The 21531-nt window shown below is 37.4% G+C and overlaps 1 protein-coding gene across 1 annotated transcript in view; it reads right to left on the bottom strand.

The window, feature by feature from the left end:
- Window positions 1-5020: 5020 nt before the first annotated feature.
- The window catches only part of TSNARE1 (t-SNARE domain containing 1), a 496518-nt gene continuing 480007 nt past the window's right edge, over window positions 5021-21531 (bottom strand). The window contains exon 13 of the mRNA XM_048938875.1: window positions 5021-5091. The gene's annotated coding sequence lies outside the window, so the exon portion shown is untranslated. The remainder of the gene's footprint in view (window positions 5092-21531) is intronic.

The raw sequence follows: 21531 nt of genomic DNA, 5'->3' as shown, positions 1-21531 counted from the left end.
TAAACTTTTTTCATGTTTTTTAAGTTGAAAGTCTCTTTTGTTCTTGTGAGAACAGGATTATAAATAGCATGGTGTGAGTGAATAAAAGGGATAGGATTTTATGTTGTTCTGCAGTTTAACAAGTCCAGTTAAGACTGAATTCAATTGTAATTGTGTAAAGTATTTCTGGGGAATTGAGTAGCTTCAGCAAAAGGGACAAATAAAATGCACTGACTTTTATTTCACAGTGCAAATTTTCGCCACTTACAAAATAGTTTTGCTGGGTAAAACCCTGTATATTTTTAGATCAAGACTGTTTAAGGATTATTTATGACCATCTAATCTCTTTTTGTTATCTTTCTCCTTCAGCTTCTGTTAGCCTAAATATTAATTTGTTGACTGAATGTCTACAATTAGTAAGATGTAGCTTGCACATAAAAAAGCTAATTGCTTTCTTTTTGTCTGTGAAGCATCCTCCAAATTTGTCCCTCTCTGTTTTCACCTTCTCCAAAAAGAAAACATTAACATGCTTTTATATTCACCTGGACCATTTTTATCCAGTTATCTTCTGATGAATAGATTGAATCCTTTTATCTGCTTGCACTGAAACTAAAGAAGTACATCTTTTTTTTTTTTTTTTTTTTTTTTTTTAAATGGAAGTATCTGATGATAGGCACATGTGACTTTACTCACCCTAGTAGAATGGATGTGAAGATTTCTTGGGTGTATGAACTGCACTATGCAATGAGGTATGAGCAAGTACAATATCTTCATTACACAGCAGGTGGAATATTAAGCCCTAGAAAACACAGTGCTGAAATTGAAGGAAAAAAAAAGAATAAATTGAAAGAACATTAAGTGGCATCTAAGCTAAAAACTACAGTTGGCTCACATCCCAGAATCTACGAGAATGTCTTTGCGCCAGTTTTCAAACTTTGGTTTTTAAGAGTCATAAAAAAAAAAAAAAAAAAGAAGTATACATTGAAAACCACGAAATGGATAAATTCCAGAAGAGAAGAAAGGGATAGGTTGCAGAATAGTTACTGCAGGTAATAGTTACTGCAGGAAAGCAATTGAAATTCTAATGGAAGTATAAGATGTGAAAGATTTAAACCTCATCATTAATCAGTGACTAAGTGTACAATGTCTTGCATATCAGGAGAACATAACATTAGAACATGAAAAGAGACATAGTGTATCATAGAATCAAATAATTATTTAATTTGGAAGGGAAATTTATACTGTCCAACTCCCCTATAATGAACAGAGACATCTACAGCTAGATCATGTTGCTCAGGATGTCTCCAGGGACAGGGCAACAACCACATCAGACAATGAACACTCAGCTCAGTGCCCTGTCTTCAACAGCAGCAGCTTCTTCACAAAACAAAACATTTACCAATTAAACTTTCTGTGTCATTTCACAGGACTGCCCTGAACAATTTATTTCACTCAGGGTAGGATTTGTTCCAAGATTTAGTTGTTGAAGTGTAAGTAACTACACCAAGTAAGTAAGTAAGTAAGTAGCAATTGGATGGGAGGTAAGGGCCTTAAGTTGAACAAGAAGAGGTTCAGGTTGGATATTTGGAAAAATTTCTTCTTAGAAAGAGTGTAGAGGTGTTGGAATAGGCTGCCCAGGGAAGTGATGGAGTCACCATCCTCGAAGGCATTCAAGAAAAGGGTAGATGTGGCACTGAGTGACATGGTTAGTGGGTATGGTGGAGTGATGGTTGGACTAGATGATCTTAGTGGTCTTTTCCATCCTTAATGTTTCTATGAATTTATGAAGTGCACACGTGAGCAAGGTCTCCATGATTGACATGGAGGATACATTCTACCATAGTCAAAGATTCAAAAAAACTTAGCTGAACAGCCAGTCACTACCTATTTAAAACTGTTTTAACTGCAATCAGAAAATAATATGCTGTATGCATTCTTAGTTATCTGATACTAAGCAGAAGGTAGGTGTGGTGCTTTGATGAAAATTCCATAATGCTGAACACCTACACAGGGGAGCTGGAGCATCTTTTTGTTAGGAGGGAATCCTTTTGCATATTTCTCCCAGCAAACTTCCAGAATGGTAGTTTCAAGGTTACTGCTTGATAGCAACACATCTTTCAGTCTCTCATGCACGTCATGCCACCAAATCTGGGCCATGAGAACATTTGGTGTCTAGCCTAAATTAATTGTCGAGTTTCCTCAGTGTACAACGGAAGAAGAGAAGTGCCTGCAGTGTTGGATTCATCTCTGGGTTAGAGGCCTATTTTAGGAGGGGATATAGGAAACAGGAGCTCACACATAATTTGCTTTGAAGAACTCAGCCTGTCTGTTTATCCTAGGACTATCATTATGGTATCTGCTTTATCACATTAACTCAGCAAAAGCGTACACATGTGCCAAGTGTTTCAGTGAATAGACTTAAGCACATGATTAACTTTAAGAGTGTGCTTAAGTACTTTACTAAATCAGGCCCTCTATGTTTTCCCCTCTCAGTACATCTGGCCCATTTGCATATATTTTCCATATAAAGAAGTTCATAGTCAGAGCAAAATGAAAATATTTCCATGGTTGCACATTCAGTAGAATTGCTTCTGAAGCTTACTTAAGCAATTCCCTTCCACTCCCTCTCCCCTTTTTCAACTGGTTCCAACTATAAGCATCATGCCAGAACAGCTCCTTGGGCACCTGTTTTGCAAAATGTGTTAAAGCAGTGTTTAAGATGAGGAATAAGTATGGTTTCAGTGGTTTCTTTTCTTCTGAACTGGTTTAGGACATGGTATTTGATTTAGCTGCAAGAATTATTGCTAAAGTAGAAATGGGAACATGTAAACAGATTTGGAAGGTGCTTTAATGGGCACCATCCAAAGAAATATACATGAAATTCGTTGGATTACTTCATGAAATAATTTTGAGTTACAGTGGATTCAGAAGACTTTGATACTACAGATTCCTTATAGGAAATGATATTTAATTATTTATTTATTCAAATAATATTTTTATGTTTAAAAGAAGATGGCAAAAATCAGTACATTCATTTTCAGCCATATTTCTGACTTAAAGATTCCATTCTATAAGCAAAGTATCTTGAAAAACTGCAAAACCTCTTGAAATTGTCTTAATTATTTGAAATTACATATAATGAGAAGGAAGCATTAATATAGTCCTGCTTAAACCTTAAATAAATAATTCTTAATATGAAATCATTTTTTTTTTTCCTGCTTTACATGGTCTAGTTTTCCCATAATGACAATTTTCTTGTACCACCAAAGACAGAAGAGCAAAAAGTGAGCATTTTTAAAAGGTAATTTCTATCTTAGGTGATATGCAGAGAAAATGAGATGCTGAAGAGTAAAAGGAGTAGTACAGCTGTCTTCTTTTGTAGTAAGCTATGTCAGCTGGGTGGGCACAGTTGGTGAGATCCTGAAAGGTCTAACGGTCTGGCAATCTTTGCTGTCTCTGTAGAAGTAAAAGGACAATATGCAACTCCGATTAGTCTACTGTCTTTGAATTATAGTATAATCCAACCATAAACTACCTTTAAAAGAGAATCTAGCAAAGAAATATCCATCCTTTTTAATTGAAGCTTTTTTTCTAGTGGAATTTCTTTGTTGTAAAATAAATAAGCAATAAGATTAGATGATATAAGACAAGAGGTGAAGATAGTGAAAAAAATATTGTTCAGTTCTAGTAATAATTTTATGGTCTAATGGCTAATTTTTTTTTAATATTTCACTTTTCTACCAATTGACAACTAACAACTCCTTCAACAGCATTATATGAACCTATCTTACATTGTCATGTAGATGAGACCTGGAATTCTTTTTTTCAGCCCAGGTATATGGCAGACTGATATTGATTCAAACCTCAGGATCTTTCTGGGAACCTATTTTTCAGTTTCAACCATCTAAAGGAAGCAGTGTGTCTCTTACAAGTTTTGAGTGACTCTTTCCACTACTGTCAGTAATACACTAGAGTAACTAGTCTTTGCACATCTTCAACAGTTGGAAATATTCCAATCTTGCACTGATACCTGCAGTTAGTTGAATGGAATAGAGATGTTTTGTGCTGTTGTATTCAATTAACATTCTTATCAATCATATATGTGAATTATAATACTGTCCAAAGATTCCAGTCTGCATTTTGAGTCCTTACGTATCAAATAGCTTACAAAGGTTAGCACAAAATTCCTACTCTTGTAGTTCAACTCTAAGGAGAAAATATGCCTGAAAAAGGAGATAGATTGACTAAGCAATGAGTTGTTTCTATTTGGGTTCCGAGCAAGATAGTAAGATGTTGTTTAAGCTTTATTTACTGTCCATAAACTCAAGTAAGATAGCTCTCACCAAGGAAAAGCTTGAAAAAATTTCTTCTCGTTTCTTCAGATAAGACTTTTTTATGTCATGGTGGAGAAGTGGAATTGATTTGAACAGAAATAATTTGGTGTCTTTCTTGTAATCCAGCAGATTAGCTGCTGTTAACATACAACGTTTCATGAATCATTACCTACAGTAAGCCAAAGTAACCTAGTTGTTTTCTACTCGTTGCATATAAGCAACTGCCTTAGTTCATTTGTGGTAATTACTGTTAAATGCTGTGCACACCTGCAACATCAGGGAAAATGAATTACAAAGCTGGATAGCATTCCCATTATTTTATCTCATGATTAAATACAGTACTATTGACTAAGTCTACCTGTATTTTTATGGTTTTCGTTTGCATAGCATACAGAATTTCCCCCCCTTCACAGTTTCAATTAAGTCTTGTTGTATTTACACTAATTTTATTACGAGATGATAGAAGAATTAAGTAGTGCCAATTACTTCCAAAGACAATGGAGTTAATCTAAGTGCATAATGGAAAAAGTGATTGAAAGTATTGTTCAAGAAAATCATTAGCACTGTCACCTTAACCCCTAGATGAGCTATCTTTTGTAAATCCTTGAGCCATAGCAAACAAACAGAGTTAACAAGTCATTATTTAGTTCAGCACAATTAGCGTCCAAAGAAATTAAGAATACACTTTACCTGAAACAGCATGCAACACAAGATGATAAAAGCTTCCAATGCTGCTTCTCATCATGTGCAGTGAAAGAATCAGAAGGGCTCTCACAGACTGTGGAAATAGAAGTGAAATGCACAGACAGAATTAGTGAAGTTGAGTCTGTGTGAATTAGTTGAGTGAAAAATGATGTTTCCATTCCTCTCACACCTCATTGTGTCTCTAAGTTTCTCTCAGGCATCGAGGTAGAGAGCTTGTGTAGAACTCTAAAGTATGAGCTGGAGCGTGCAGCAACAGTGCTTATCCGTGGCACCACCTTCTCATATTTTTGAGATTCCTCTCTGAAGCTGTTCTGTAGTTCACCATCCTGAAAGATGGACTCTGAGATTATAGACTAAGGTAACATGACTCCTCCATTGTATTGTCACAAGACTTCAATCCAGCAAAGTAACCACCTTCATTGTACTAATCCTCCTTTACAGCAATCAAATGTAAGGCATTTTATTATAGAATCATATAATCATTTGTGTTGGAAAGGACCTCTAAGTATGATTTAGTCTAACTCTCCTGCAATGAACAGCGAAACCTACAGCTAGAGCAGATTGTTCAGAGCCCTGTACAGACTGGTCTTGAATGTCCCAGGAGACATTCTTGGAGAGAAGTTGGATGAAAGTTCCTGATGCTGGGCCAGGACTAAACTAAAAAGCTGCCTCTTTATCCAATGAAGTAACTCCGACATTAAAACACACAATTCACTCCATTGGGAAATAGAGAGATGAAAAACTTTTTTGCTCCCAGAATTATCCAAATGCTTTACAAGCATTACTAGAAAATTAACTCAAAAAATACGTTGAAATTGGTTCATTTCTTGAAGTGTGTGTAGCAAAAGCTATAATTTTCCTTTTAACTTGTTAGATTTCTCAGTACACTACCCCAAATACTTTAAATATATTACAGAGACACAGCAGTCCTTTCGCACTAAGACTCGTGGTTCACTACATGTGAAAATTTCTTAATGTTATAGATCTACCAGATTCTTTTACATTAGATATGAAATCTAGTTTCAGGTTTGGTTTTCACTTTCAAACAACACGTTTTCAGAGTGAATGCAGGGAAATAAACACTGCAGATGAACAGGAGCTCAGAAATTACTTCTGATAAAAATACAGAGTAAGCAAAAGAACACGAAACCAAACAAAAAAAACTTTATTTTTTGGAGTATACTATATAGAAAAAAAGCTGAACTGATAATTATTCCAGACTTATTAGAAATGCAATTGTGATTTAACTTCTACGAGAACAATTTTTTTTATAAATTAGGAAAAATAAAATCCTACATTTGGTAAAGTAAGCAGATTGTCCGTTGCCAGCTATAAAAGCATTCAACATCCTACAGCCTGCAATACAACTCAGTACACCTAAGAGAGAAAAAATACGGAGAGAAAATATAGGATTTATAGAAGAAAATCATCAAACAATGCTTTAATGAGCTTTGAAATGAAGAGAGTGAAAAGAGAAGAGTTGAAAGATGCCATGATATGGTGCACCTTGACCAGATATAAAGCAGGCAGATCAGAAGAGTCAGGGCAAGACCAAAGGGAAGGTATGGTGACATTTGTTCCCCATTCAGAAAAAATACTAGTCAAAATTCAACTCACATGTTGTGCAGATGTTTTATATTTGTTGAAGAAAGTACATTTATCAATGCTACATTTATCTCCCTGCCCTGTGGCTTTTTCTATTATTTTTCAGTCTCAATGGCCTGGCAGGAAAGTCTTTGGGAATATCTTCTTTGTTAGTCACATCAATTATGCAGTACCTTTGCCAGTAGTCTCAGACAAAATAATAGTACTAAGAACATTTTATCTCACCGTGTTTACATAAGTGATTATTCCATCCCTGAACACCATACGAGGTTTCAACTCAGTGCAAAGAATCAGTCCATCCAGCTTCCTCCTGTGAAAATGTTAGTCTGAAGAAAACTTACTTCAGAAAGCATGAGACTGCTGAGCACATTTAAGCCTGCCCATCAAGTTACTCACCTCTGCTTCAGGTTGCTATTTAATTATAACTATTGCTTTCATTAATACAGGTCACTCAGGAGATGTGCTGGCAATCTTAGGGTAATACTGTTGTGCAGCCACAAGAAGTCTTTATTGACAGATTGTCTTATTCAGGAATAGTACACTGCAAGTTCATAATTTGGTTTGAATTACCATGCCATGCTCACAAAATTCAAAGCTTTTCATCTTTGGTATGCTTAGTGTCTGATGACAAACCTATGTAACAGAGGTAACCAACAGGGAAAGCATACAACACAGATGGTGCTACACAGAGGACTTTGGTGCTGGAACTCTAGGAGTCCCACAAGGAGAATAACCAAGTCATCATGGCTCATCATTAAGTTTTCAAGTAGCCTTCCAGTTTTGCACTAATTTTGGAAATTAACATCTCTGCAATCTCTTCTGTTCAGCCAGGACATATTATTTTACTTAAGTATCTATAAACAATAACTCATAATTACCTTATAACTTTTTAGAGACATGACATTTATTTTTTGAAGCCTTCATCTCCTGAAACCTGGATTCAGTTTTTTCCCCCTGGGGGAAAAGCTGTATTTCATCAACTTATATGACAACTATTTCCCAAACATTCTATGAAAAAAATGTTGTAAAGTGTTCATCACCACATAGTTGGATATTCATTAATACATTTGATTAGTACAAGAAACATCTCTTAGCATAAGAGTTTCATCCACTGATAGTCATCCACCAAGGCTCATCTAAAACACCAGACTTCAAGGGATAAATACATATATGGCAAATAAAGAGTGACACCAGTTAAGTCCTGTAGAATACTTGAGGAATAGTGCTTTTGCAGCTCAAGTAAGTCTCATAAGGCATTTGGATTTATAGTTACCATGTGCACATTACTGTAGTTGTTTTGTCAGTTGACAGATGATCCTCAGAAGCTAAAAGTAAAAGGAACCATTTGTTGAACATGTCTAGCCTCCACCTCCATGGCACAAAGCACAGAATTTTACACAACTAAGAATAGCCAAAGCCAAAAATAGAAGTAATTATTCCCAGAAACATCAATAAACACAAACAAGTGCAAAAGCACATTGCCAAATTAGAAGTGGAAATATGAGCAGAACTAAAGCTGAAGAGAGATGAAAGTATCTATTGTCTAAAAAAACCTCATTCTATATCCTTTCTGTATTTTAGCTACAACATGAGGCTAGAACTTAGTTACAATAAAATAGAATTCTATATATTTTATGCCAAGCATTAAGAATATTTTACGCTGGAGATTTTAAACAGCATATTAAAAAGTACTGAAATCACTCGTATCAATTGGCTGTGGTATAATTGAGCTCTATAAAGATTATAGAAATTCTTCTGCAACTATAAGAAGTAGCATTATTAATAAGGTGAAATAAATCTTTTCATTTCCCACTCTAGAAGAAACAAACTTGAGAGCGCTTGCCTATGCATTTTTTCCATCTAAATAGATCAGTCCAAAGAGACAAAGTAACAATTTGGTCTATCCACAGATGATAAGAGATGGTGATGTTTGTAGAAGGAAAATGAAAATATTTTCTTCATATATGCACCTTCAAAATTCCCCATTTCCTACTTATTCCCTGCCACAATTTGCTCCTTTGCATTTTCTCTTCAGAGGGATTTCCGTGTATGAGAACATTCAAACGTACACTCCAATGACTACATAAGGTTATATACTCCCCAATGGCTATCTCTATGTCAGCTTCTGTGTAGAATGTTCCTTCCTGGGATACAAAACATTCAAGATCTCATTTCACAGAATCACAGAATCACAGAATTGTAGGGGTTGGAAGGGACCTCCAGAGATCATAGAGTCCAACCCCCCTGCCAAAGCAGGTTCCCTACAGCTTTCTCCTTACAAATGAAGAATAATTCTCTTCCGCTCTGTCCCAAACCATTTATGTTTTCTACTAGGATTTGTTGTTGTTATTATTATTATTGGTTTGATAATATCTAAAAATAATGTGATCCAAATTTGGACCTGTATGGAGGCTGGTATGTCAATCTACACCAACGGATTCCTTCTTTGCAGGGCTGACAAGGTTATGCTAGTTGTGACCATGGGCTTGGGAGGAGACTGTTTACTGCAGACTCATCCTTTCACTTCAGTGATGTCAAGGGCACTCAGTGACCTAACATATTGTGATGTCAGTATATTTCCATAAATGACCTAGGTATCACACCTGTAAAGCAATTATACCAGACACAAACACAAAGTAACAGAGCTTCTTTACACCCACAAATAAATGTCATAGTGGCTCTAAGAATTCAATACAAGGCCTAATATGCTCCCACAAGCCAATATATTTCATTTACAAGCCAATATATTACCCAATTTATAACCAATCTGTCATGCACGTGAATCAATACAAATCATGAAAACACACATACATAACACATTTCACATAATTGAATTTGGTGTTCCATAGCCTCTCATTACCTGGCCACAAACTGCTTGAAATAAACATCTCTTATTACTTGCAAGGTGTAAACGCCGTCAGGGACACCGGGATAGTTCTGCACAACATTCAAACAAATGCATGCTCCAGAATCATCTTTCAGGATTATGTAACTTGGAAAACCTAACTGCAATTTGCAGACTATATAAGGCATTTTTCCATAGAGAAAAATGGAAAAAAGATAGAAAAGAGCAATAGTAAAAAAGATAGATGAAAGCAATAGTATCCAGAGCTTGCGTTCTGGAATAACACAGGAACAAGTATGAGTACACTTGGTATCACCTTGAATTACACCTGACTGTATCACATTCATGTGGATTTGGCAGTGCCTTTTAGCACAAAGTACATGTGCTATAAGGTAGACTGGATATAATGAAAAAGGTGTTTTCACTATATGGACAGTGAAACACTAGAACAGGTTGCCCAGAGAAGCTATAGATGCCCCATCCCTCTAAACATTTAAGGTCAGGCTGGATGAGGCTCTGTGCAACCTGATTTAGATGTAGGTGTCCCTGTTCATTGCAGGGGAGTTGTACTCAATGACCTTTAGAAGCCCCTTCTGACTCAAATGATTCCATGATTCTATGATACACAAATCTTTTACTTACAACAGGTAATCTTTGCAGTTATTAATCAGGAAGTAAATAGATGGTCCTAATACAGTCTTTGTCAGACATTAGTCATTCATCTTTGGAAGAAGTTTATTATTTTGGTCAGATGGAAAGAGTTCTGAATAACTGTCCAGCAAAAACTTTTATAATTCTGCAGTTATTGACTGAGACTGTATGTCAGGGAATTACATAGAATCAAAGAATCTTGGAATCACTAAGGTTGAAAAAGACCACTGAGATCATCTAATCCAACCATCAGTCCATCAGCACTATGTCTGCTATCCATGTCCCTTAGTGCCACATCCATCTTTTTCTTGAATACCTCCAGGGATGGTGACTTCATCATTCCCTGGGACAACCTATTCCAGTGCCTCACCATTAGCCATAAATACAGATTTACTAAATTTTCATTAACTGTAATAATCATTTGTATTAATTCATTTAATTACATTTGGCTTTTGATAGGAACAGTTACAATTTTTTTTTTAAAAAGGGGAATTGTGATATACCAATGCTGCAAGTTAAAGACAGGGGTAGACTTTACTGTGTGCTTTTTTTCCAGCCTGTTGCAATAATTGACAGAGATTCTGCCCTCTTTGAGGATATACTGTGAACTCAGATATGTCAGCTAAGAAGGGTAGCTCATCTCAGAAGTGTAACTAAGTACTATCTATTGAGAATTAAGCTGTTCTTATCTTCTGTCATGTTTCTGGAAGTACCTAGGTGTTGTATAAATTGCAGATATACAGACATCTTGTATACTCATTCTTGTTACTTAGGCTTATTGAAGTTTTTCTCTTAATTATGTTTTTATTTCTGTTGAATTTGTTTATTAATATATATACACAGAAAATGTTGTTAAAAATCAGGGATGTCAACACTCTTTCAGACAGGCTTACATGTAACATCTTTCCAATAACTGTTACATGGCTTTTATGTCTGCTTGGTTAGAAGCAGGTGACAACAGTGGATTGACAAGTGTGGAAATTGAATTTCTCTATCTAAAAACAGATACAGACTAAGCAGAGTAAGCCTCTGTCACAATGCTGAGCGTACGTGCTACCCATATGGTGCTGGCTGGGACTCTACTGGGAGCTCCACACCACACATTTTGTTACCAATCCTCACACCACCTCAGGATCAGACTTGGATACAAGCCATCTCTCTGGATTTGTAGCTTCTCTGTAATGGAAGATAGCAAAAGGAAGATTGGACTTATTCACCCTAATTTAATTTACTCCCTTCACTTTTCTCTTGCAAGTGCTGTGTTGGTGGGCTCAAGGAGTGAAATCTTGCCTCATTCTTGTGAATGTCATTGCCCCAGCCTGTCATTTTGACTATCACTTGTCAAGCCTATTCTGTATCTTCTGACAGTAAGAGGCAGTAGCTTCTTGCCTGCCTCTTTCAATTTCCCATTTTTTGTTTTTCTACCCTAGGATGTAATCTCAGTGACTCTTACAGATTTAACTATTTTATGTGCTTGCCAGAGTTGCCCCATATCTTTGGGAAGGACTTATGAAAGCTTACCCAAAGGAGTCTGATTATCTACCTTTAAATCATCTTTTTGTTTAACCTGTTCTTCACCATGACGGTCATTAAGAAAGAAAACAATATTCAGAAAATATTTATATTGCTGATATGCCACAGATTGGTATCACCTCATCATTTTCCAATGTCTTAAGTTCATTCCTTACTTTCTGTCTATAATGAAGTGGTGGTCCCTGGTTTTACAACTTTAATAAAAGTGGGGACCATCTCTGATTGCCCATTCTTATTCCTGATTGTGTCCAGTAATATTAATAAGAACAACATAGTCAATTGAGAATATGAACTTCAATTCCTACGCTATTTTATTCATCAACATCTTTTCTGGAGGATCCATTCCTGCTGATATTCTAAGGTACCTTAGCAATTTATCAGCATTTAAGAAAATAGTTGTTTTCTGCAACCATCTATATTTGTATAAATGGACATTCTTTATAACTCAGTTAAATAGATGGAAGACAGCAACAAAATCCCATCATATTCCTTCTCAAGAATCTAGAACAGCCTTTGACATTTTGATATTCACTGTTCATGCTTATCTTCTATTTTGCATGTTTGGAAATGAATCGCAGGAGGATTTACTCCATGACACTTCCAGTTTCTGAAGTGCTGGAGATGTCTTCATTTCCCTGGATTTGCCATCATTATAGTTACAAAGACAGGCATAATATTAATCTTTTTCCAAACATCAAGGACCTTTCTCAATCATGAGGACTGTTTATAGATGACAGTGAGTGACCTTGCAATCGTATCAGCCACTTCATCCAGCATCAGAGCAAATTGTTCAGCGGAGGGCCACGAAGATGGTGAAGAGCCTGGAGCATCTCTCCTATGAAGAAAGGCTGAGTGAACTGGGTCTGTTCAGCCTTGAGAAAAGACGACTGAGAGGGGACCTGATCCAAGTCTATAAATATCTAAGGTGTGGGGGGCAGAATGGTGAGGCTGGACTCTTTTCAGTGATGAGTGGAGACAGGACAAGGGGAAACGGCTGGAAACTGCAGCACAGGAAGTTCCGCACAAACATGCGCAAGAACTTCTTTACAGTGAGGTGACGGAGCACTGGAACAGGCTGCCCAGGGAGGTGATGGAGTCTCCTTCTCTGGAGATGTTCAAGACCTGCCTGGATGCCGACCTGTGCGACCTGCTGTAGGGAACCTGCTTTGGCAGGGGGGTTGGACTCTATGATCTCTGGAGGTCCCTTCCAACCCTTACAATTCTGTGATTCTGTGATCCTATTCAGTGTCCTAGATGAAATATTCAAGGAATAACCTATTTTATATATATAAAAAAAACTGTACACACATTACTTTTTCATCATGCATAAATTGAGTATGCATGGTTTGATAAAGGTGAGACCGACCAATCTATAGTTCCCTCTCTTTACTGCCCTTCCTGAATACAGCAGTGACATTAACTTTCCTCCACTCTTCAAAATACTTCAAATTTTAGAAGAGGAAGAACGGCAGTTCCTTTTGGTGTTCCCTCCAAACTGAGGTTTAATGAGGGTTCTCAGGACCAGAGCCTGCTGCTAGTTTTTCTACTGATGCCATCATAATTGCATGACTTCTGTTTTATTGGACAAGAATGCAGGTATTTATGCCAAGAGACTCTTACTTTTTCAGAGCCTATTACCACAGCTTCTCTAAAAATCATAGAATCATAGAATCATAGAATCACAAGGTTGGAAACAACCTGCAAGATCATCTAGTCCAACCACCCTCCCATTCCCACTACCACAAGCTACTAAACCATATCTCGTAGCTCCTCTTCCAGGCGCCTCTTGAACACTGCCAGGGACGGCAACTCCACCACCTCCCTGGGCAGGCCATTGCAGTGCCTGACCACCCTCTGAGAGAAAAAGTTTCTCCTAATGTTCAACCTAAACCTCCTCTGGTACAACTTCTGGCCATTTCCTCGGGTCCTACTATTTGCCTGGGAGAAGAGGCCAGACCCTTTTTCATCAAAACCTCCCTTCAGGAAGTTGTAGAGTGCAATGAGGTCTCCCCTGAGCCTCCTCTTCTCCAGACTAAACAATCCCAACTTCCTCAGCCACTCCTCATAAGACTTGTGCTCCAGACCCCTCACCAGTTTCGTTGCCCTCTAGGTTAAACTCATCTCAGTGAAATAGTTATTCAACAATTTTCAGTGAAATACATAACTTGATGTGATTCAGAGGATGATCTGTTGAAATAAGGGACAAAAGGCTTCAAAGATAAAACTTTCATGTACTAGGATACTGAAGTTAACTAATAGCAGCTGGTTGACTGGACAACTACAGAATCTTGATGTCGTGTAAGGTATGTAATGCTAAGATTCTGCATGTAATCAAGACAAACAACAGTATATTCTTCAATGCAGGTGTCTGCACATGGCCTATGTATCCAAGCTTCTATTATATAAGGCTAGAGTCCCATTTAATGACCCCAAAACACATTTCCTCTAAGCCTGCAGTAGACATTTACCAGCCAGTCACCTGAGAGTCATAACGGGCCCTCTGATGTCCTATTTCAATCTGTTCCCCAAGCCTTTACTTTCACATCAGTAATATTCTCTCTACTGTTATACGGACTGAATAATGCAGAAAAGGGAAAAAAATATATCTTTTAGCAATATTAGAACCCTTGTGAGACTGAATAACCAGAGGCAAGTTTTGTCTCCTTCAAAATTACTGAAGGCTGCTGCTATTACTGGAGGTACAGCTGTTATTATTGGAGGTACAGTAATACCACAAGTCCCACTGAAGTCTTGGCCTTCATTCTTGAGGTCGTTGCACACAGAAAAGGAAGACAGTAAACTCACTAAACTAAGAGTCCATTTAGGTGACCAGCCTTTAATTATGAAAATCAAGAATATCTGTGAATTTTCTGCCCTCCTTTTTTAAACATCAGTGTGAGTGTGCGTGTGTTTTAGATGAAAATCCCCCAAAGAAATTTCAGACAAATTATCTAAAGCAAGCTCCAAATTTCCCTTGATCTCACAACAAAGACAGTGGACCTCTATCTTTTATCTTTTATCTAGACTCATTCTTTTTAAGCTTGTATGCTGCCAGTGAGAATAAAGAAATTTACTCAAAACTGAAATTCACTTAGGATTGAGCCTGTGTAGACCTCCTTGTTGAATCAAAACTTACTGGTGCATGCCTGGATCTTCCAAGAAGCAAATGGCAGTGCATGTCCTTACCATAATAACCCAGAACTGTGTATTACATATTCATTCGGGAAATGAAAGGTTGAATTTTAGGATTTCTCTGGCTTCAGTTGTTTAAAATCATCCCTCTAATCTTCTAAGAGGAAGGCTAGTTCTATTGGCCAGAAAATATTCTCATCAAATACATTCCCCAACATTTTAGCCTGGTTAAGTGGCTGAGCTGGTCATGAGCAGACAGATAAAAATAAACAATGAATGTGGCAGAGACAAAATAAATAAATAAATAAATAAATAAAATAAAATAAAATAAAATAAATTGGCCTATAAACATGCCAAAAACCATTTCTGTCATTTTAAGCATTAACAGTCCATATTGAAATGCATATGCTTTAATTTTTTTTACTATCTAAGCAGAGTCAAGTTGCTTAACAGTAGCCCTAGCCAAAAGATTCATAGCCTAATCCCTGCCTGTGTTTACATCTTTGAGACTGACAATAAAGGTGCTGCAGCCCTTCCAAAAGTGATTGTGTATCTGGGAGAGAAAGTAGCACCTCATTTGTCCTTGTTCATTTCAATAAACTCTGAATTAGTCACACAATTTAGCCTAAAATTTCAGGTTGTTCACTCATCATGGTTATGGCAGTAGTGGTTTTAGGGTATATTGGAACATATCTGATTAAATTACTTTGAAGTTTCCATTATAACCCTGTGGAACAACTACATATTCCTTTTACGTAGCTCTTAACCCCTTTGCTCGCTGCAGCAAGCAGCAGAGAGCAGAGGGAATTTTAATGTAGTAACACTGACTACAATAAATCAGTGCAGGAAAAAGTGCTTCTTAGAGATCAGAAGGGTTTTTATTTTTATGCAGTTGTAACACTGGCAGACCTAGGAGATCTGTGTTTGATTGAGAATCTTCTTAGGGATATTCAGAGGAGGGTAGTTTTGCAGATCAGGAAGTTAATTAAGTCAGGGTCCTGACTGAGCAATGCAGAATTGCAGCACTAAGATTTTTCTGGTCTGGACAAATATATGACACATTAAGATTTTAAATTTTATTTTATTTTTTGCTGTACAAAGGAAGATCTTCTACACTTTTTACAAAAAGAATGTCATTCTATATGGTGCCTTAGGCAGATGCAGGTGTTTGCAGCTTACCCTGCTTGAATTCTCTTTGAAATGTCAAATGGATATTACACTCTTCAGTCATCAACTAAGGAGAAGTATCACTGTATGCCAACAAAGAGCCAGGAGAATCCATGTCTTAAGGTCAGAAGGCAAAGCTCTCATTTTTGTGCTGTAGATCTGCAATCTTTGAGTTGCCTTTAATAGAGTAGACTTGTGATTCCTTCACTTATCTGTACAGTTGAGAGAATGACTTCACGGCCCAAGGAAATTCTCTGATTTGATGAAAACAAACAAAAAAACAAATACACACACAAACACAAAACAGTAAAAGAAAAGAAAAAAGCACCAACAAAACACCTGTAACATAGCTATTTGATACAGAGTATGTCCATGAATTGGAAAGCTACCAAAAGAAAACTGCATGTTCTGATACAGTTAGTAAATGTTCTTTAAAGAATATGAGTGATTACTAGAATGACTCAGTTTTTATATAACTTAAACATTTTTATACGCTTTATGTAACCTTCATATTTCCTCTGTGGACTTTTATTACTTGACAGTGTGGGATGGCACACTGTATTTAACCATGGTGACTGGTAGAGCCACCATACTGGGGTCATTATTTTTCTTACAGTACATGTTAGAAAGTGTTCCCATATTTTTCTGAACCACTGGTTTGATTTTGTCAGTGTATGTCACAAAATGAGAATGTCTGGCAGTCCTGAACTTGATGTGTAGAATGGAAGAGTGTATACTTTGAACACTCCAAATAGTCAGGTTAAGAAGCAAAGAGCAACCTAAAATGGAAGTGAAAATCCAGATGCAAAGCTTCTCGAATAAGGTTTCACTCCATGCAGCTCAGCTTTAAAAGCAAAACAAACAATCAAACAAACCAAAAAACATGTGGCTAAAGTAAAACAAACAAACAAACAAAAACAGCAAACATGACATCCTGCATTTTCTGTTTTTGTTGCAGAAAGCAAGGCTAGAAGTTTTTAATATCTTCTGACTGAAGGTTCAGCCCAGCTCCTGGTTATCAAAGTTCCTACTGCCATGTGGACAAACACCAAACGCCCTGTGTCCAAGAGAGGAAGCCTGGGAATTGGATATGCTTATATCTTTTTGCCATGGAGACTCCTTGTCAAACACTTCTCAACCTTTCAGTCTTTCCTTCTTCAAAACAAACCTGATTTTACTTGCAAATTTTCTAGGAAATGTAATGAATATCCACAAGTTGCTTTTGATTATCTCAAATTGAAATTCAGCCATGTATTCCACTCAGTAAGATTAATAATAACTTGAGGAAGTAAGGAATCATCTTTCACCTTTCCTTGAACTTTAAAAGACAAAATAGGACAGAGCATTTTTGAAAGTGTTATTATTTATCTGGATGAGGCTGAGAGAAGCCCAAACAACTTTATCCAGCAGTTATTTAAGCAAAGTCAGAGTGCACTAAATAAGCAAGTAAGTGTGGTAACAAAGTAACTGCTTGAGAGTTGCTTCCAACTCACAATAATTTATGGTTCTATGATTACTACTAGAAACATCATGTAACTGAATACTCTTTTCTCAGTCATTTTCTCTTGGAAAATTGCAAAACCCAATGGCTAACCAAACAAAGCCTGGTAGTTGCTTTTTCATGATTTCTAAAGGCAAGCTTCTCATGCTCTAAGTGTCATGTTTGCAAACTCCAACAGGGATACATCACTGCTTTTACTCTCCTGGGACAACGATAAAATGAACCTTAACGGTTGTGCCTTTCTGGGTCCTCAAATTTCCAAATCAGTAAGGTCAGTGCCATGCTAACAAGAGTGAAGAGTTTGACTCAGAAAATTAGGACATAAAATTCAACACCCTCAAAGTTAAAGTTATTAATTGACACAACTCTTGTTTAATTAGGAAAGAAATGGAAGAATTTTCCGGAAACTGTTCCTTTATAGAGTTTGGTGTGATGAGACTTCAGCTGATATTTTCTCCTAAGTGTAAATGGAGAGGTAAGGAATAACTCCAGAGGATAATCCCAGTGCTAAAGTGAACAGCCATCCACTTCTTGTACTTCCATCTTTCCCAAAATTAGAAAGGGAAAATAGGGTGATTGGGCTCCTGTTTGAGTTCTGTCTGTTATGTGTCTTAAGATGGATAAATATTTTAAAACAAAAAAAACTTATTTTTGATGCAGTGCTGCAACAGAATGCATCTGGTCTTTGAAGCACACTTCATTTCAAAAACAGCATTCTTTCCTGATATATGTAAACATAAGAAATAACTATTAATAAGAAGACTTTTTCCTCCTCAACCATTTTAAATGTAAGTACTGAGAAATGTTTCTCTCCAGCAATGTCAAAATGTGGAATCCAGCCTGATCAAATAATGGTGAACCTCTCTCACAAAACATTTCCAATCTTCTCCATCATGCGTCCTTCATGGGGCTCAGCATTAATGAGGAGCATAAGGCTGGAGAAATTGCCAGTGTCATCAAATCCAAACTCAGTTATCACAGACAGCCACCTCAGATGACCCTGTTGACAATGTTTCACATTCTGTCTTGAGGCAGTCAGATTTTTTTAGGCTATGCCTCTGATCAGAGGCTATTCTCAAATTTTACTGCTCCGGGACTTGTAAGGCTTCTCTGAATTTCCATCTTATGATTATTCTTAATTTGATGCTCTTAACTCTGAACTGTTATTTAATGAGAGCACTGGTTTTCTTCCCATGTAAGTTAGACGGAGAGGTCAGCTAAAGACCAGAAGTAGTTGGAATTGAGTTATTGTGTCCCATGTTACCCTAAAGGTGAAATGAGCTGAGCACAGCATGGTCCCTCCTAAAACACAATTCTAACATGAATCTTTAATTCAGGGTTTATTGTTCCCCTATCTTCCCTTCTTTGCACAAGTAGATCCCTAATCTTTTGAGCATCCTGGCAAATACGTGATCAGAATTTTTTAATTTCCTTTCACCAGTACATTTCAAGCACTCCGTGAATAATAACAAAGCTTTGATTCATTGTGTCAGCTTGCAGGAGGTTGAATCATTGATCAGGAAACTTTAAGGAAACCATGGTCTTGACTTTCATAAAGAGAACCACTTTTTGAGGTTGTTCCATATAGTGGGAGAGGGGAAGCTAAAGTAAAAGTATTCTCTTCCAACTCAAGCTGTGTCCCCTCCCTTCAGGATTATATCTGCCCTCTCATAGCATAGTCTCAAACTGCACAGACAGCAGAGGGACAGGGATACTGAAAGGCAAGCACTTAATAGGTGGAAAAATAAAGAAGGAAAATAGTGTATTTGTACTTTCCACAACACAGAATGGTTAGGGTTCTCCTTGCTGGAGAAAGGGTTGCCAACCACTAAATCAGACAGAAGATCAGGCTGCCCAAGAACCCATCCAACCTGGATGTGAATGCCTACAGAGCTGCGGCAGCCACAACTTCTCTGGGCAGCCTGAAGATGGAGCTTCTTTTTGACTCTTTCCTTTGCTATGGTGTTGAAGTGGTTATGATGTACCATATATAAATAAAGAGTTATATTAAAATGTCTGAGTTTTGAATTTTGCTGATTGCTTCTAGAAAGAGAAAACAGACACATTTTCAACCTTGCTTGGCTTAACACCTGTGTAGCGAATGAGAATATAATTGTAAAGAAACAAGTTTCTCAAGTCAAGGAAAAATATCACAAGAATCACAGTTTTAATAATAGACATGCTGATGGATTTGGATCAATTCTGTGGGTTTTTTTGTTGTTTGTTTTGTTTTGGTACCTGGGAGGAGCTGATTTAAACGATATTTTATACTTTCAGTTTCAAACACATAAAGCACATTTCTCAAACATCATTATACCACATTTTATTATGTGAAACAAAATTCCCAGCCTGCTGTAGGGATGCAGGATATTTTGGAGGCTCTGTATCTAGTACTGACTGCAGCGTTTGAGAGGTATAGTTTATAAAGCAAAGCATCTTTGGAAGTCAGAGAGTATTCTCTAAGACGAATTCTGTTAGAATGTTTCTTTCTGGATGGTTCTCGTACTTCTTTTTTTCATTTGTGGTTATACAATATTACTTCTTCGGAATAATCTATTCCTTCTATGTTTCTCATTTTCTAGGTGCTGAATTCTGAGACTGAGTTATGGATGAAAGAGAGTACAGAGTGATATAAAGAATGTTCAGAGTGCCATTGTACACTAACTCTGGTGCATTCTTGTCTTCTAAACAAGAAAAGCATCATGTCAAAAATATTAACTGCTTTCAATTCCTGTAATTCTGTGATTCTTTGATTACATCATGTATGGCCAACAAAGGTGATGAGAGTGCCTTCCAATGGGATACAGGCACTACGGAGCAATAAGAAGTGATAAAGAAGGAAAATTAGCTCACTTCTTCCAACAACCAGACAGCACAAAAGGAGCACAGTCTCTATCCAGAGGGATACTACTCCCTGGATCCATGCTCCACCCCTTCTAGTCACTGAGGTTCATTGCTTTCACCTCAGCTCCCTGGGTTAACAATTCCTTATCAACTGGTCATCAAGCATTGACTCAGGCTGAGACCTGGCAATTGCACTGTACCTCTTATGTGTGAAACTGCAAATCTGGTAAATCTAGAACTTCTTGCAAAAATTTCTAACTAACTGGAATCTGGTAGGCCAAGACAACATGTATGAAACCCTTGTTTGCCTGCTTCAGATAACAGTTTTACTTGGTTTGGTTTACTTTTCTTGGTTGTACCAGAAACTAACTTGAGTGGTGCAGCTGACAGAATGGAAGGAAGGGATGCTATCCAGAGAGAATTGGACAGGCTAGAGGAGTGGACGCACATGAACTTAATGAGATTCAGTAAGGCCAAATGCAAGGTGGTGCAACAATGTCAGGAGAGCCCCAAGTATGAGTACAGACTGGAAGAAGAACTCACTGAGAGCAGCCCTGCAGAGAAAGACTTGAGGGTCCTGAGGAATGAAAAGCCAGGAATGAGCCAGAAGTGTGTGCTTGCAGCCAGGAAGGCCAACTATATCCAGGGCTGCATCAACAGAGGAGTCGCAGCAGGGAGAGGGAGGAGATTGTCTCCCTGTGCTCTGCCCTTGAGGGGCAACCTGGAGAAGGCTCTGGGGGGACCTTATTGTGTCCTTCAAGATGGACTTATAATCAGGAGTGACATCACCATTTAACATGGTCTGATAGTGATGGGAGAAGGGAAAATATCTATAAACTAAAAGTGGAGGAATTTTTTTTTTATTTGAAGGGTGGAGAGATACTGGAACAAGCTATCCAAAGAGGCTATGGATACCCCATCCCCGGAAGTGTTTAAAGCCAGGCTGGATGGGGCCCTGGGCAGCCTGATCTGGTGGGTGACAATCAGCCTCAATTCAGGGCATGGAGGTTGGAACTGGATGATCTTTAAAATCCCCTTCAACCCAAACCATTCTGTGATTAACAATACATTATTTGCAGCTATTTCTCTAATTCCTTCTGGCAATAAACTTCATCTGGAAATCAGAACAAATGACATCAGTACAAAAACTTCAGGCTTGGAGAAACTGTACTTGAAAAAAAAAATGAATAATCAGATAATTCTGGAGCAGCTCTGCGTGCGACATTTTTGTAAAT

The sequence above is a fragment of the Lagopus muta genome, chromosome 3 (assembly GCF_023343835.1).
Source record: "Lagopus muta isolate bLagMut1 chromosome 3, bLagMut1 primary, whole genome shotgun sequence".
Classification (NCBI taxonomy): Eukaryota; Metazoa; Chordata; class Aves; order Galliformes; family Phasianidae; genus Lagopus; species Lagopus muta.
The sequence above is the reverse complement of the archived record's forward strand: the minus strand, read 5'-3'. Positions and strand labels throughout refer to the sequence as shown.